The sequence below is a fragment of the Colobus angolensis genome, unplaced genomic scaffold (assembly GCF_000951035.1).
Source record: "Colobus angolensis palliatus isolate OR3802 unplaced genomic scaffold, Cang.pa_1.0 Scaffold43, whole genome shotgun sequence".
Classification (NCBI taxonomy): Eukaryota; Metazoa; Chordata; class Mammalia; order Primates; family Cercopithecidae; genus Colobus; species Colobus angolensis.
The window spans coordinates 1835314-1835757 of NW_012117710.1; the positions used below are offsets into that span (position 1 = coordinate 1835314).

Genomic DNA, 444 nt, shown 5'->3' on the forward strand with positions numbered 1-444 from the left:
ATTTTATCTATTGCTTTATTTATTTTGCAGACAGGGTCTCACTCTGTCACCCAGGCTGGAGTGCAGCGGCATGATCATGGCTCACTGCAGCTTCAGCCTCCCGGGCTCAAGCAATCCCCCTGCTTCCGCCTCCTGAGTAGCTGAGACTATAGGCACACACCACCACGCCCAGCTAATTTTTGTGTTTTTAGTAGATATACGGTTTTGCCATATTACCCAGGCTTGGAATATCATAAATTTAGCTGTTATGTTTATGATTAACCAGCTGTTCTCCCGATCCTTATAAACAGACCTTGCTGCTCTCTGCCTGATGAGGAGCAGCTTGGATGCAAATGGACCATATGGCTGGGACGTTGTAGGCCCGGCAGGGCTGGAGTGGTGGCCACCAGGCCCTGCACAGGGCCCCCAGGGGCTGCCTGAATGAACTTTTTTTTTTTTTTTTTT

General features: G+C 49.1%; 1 long non-coding RNA gene across 1 annotated transcript in view; it reads left to right on the forward strand.

The window, feature by feature from the left end:
• LOC105522426 overlaps positions 1–444 on the forward strand; it is a 13241-nt gene that overhangs the window by 5774 nt on the left and 7023 nt on the right. The gene's annotated exons all lie outside the window — the stretch shown is intronic.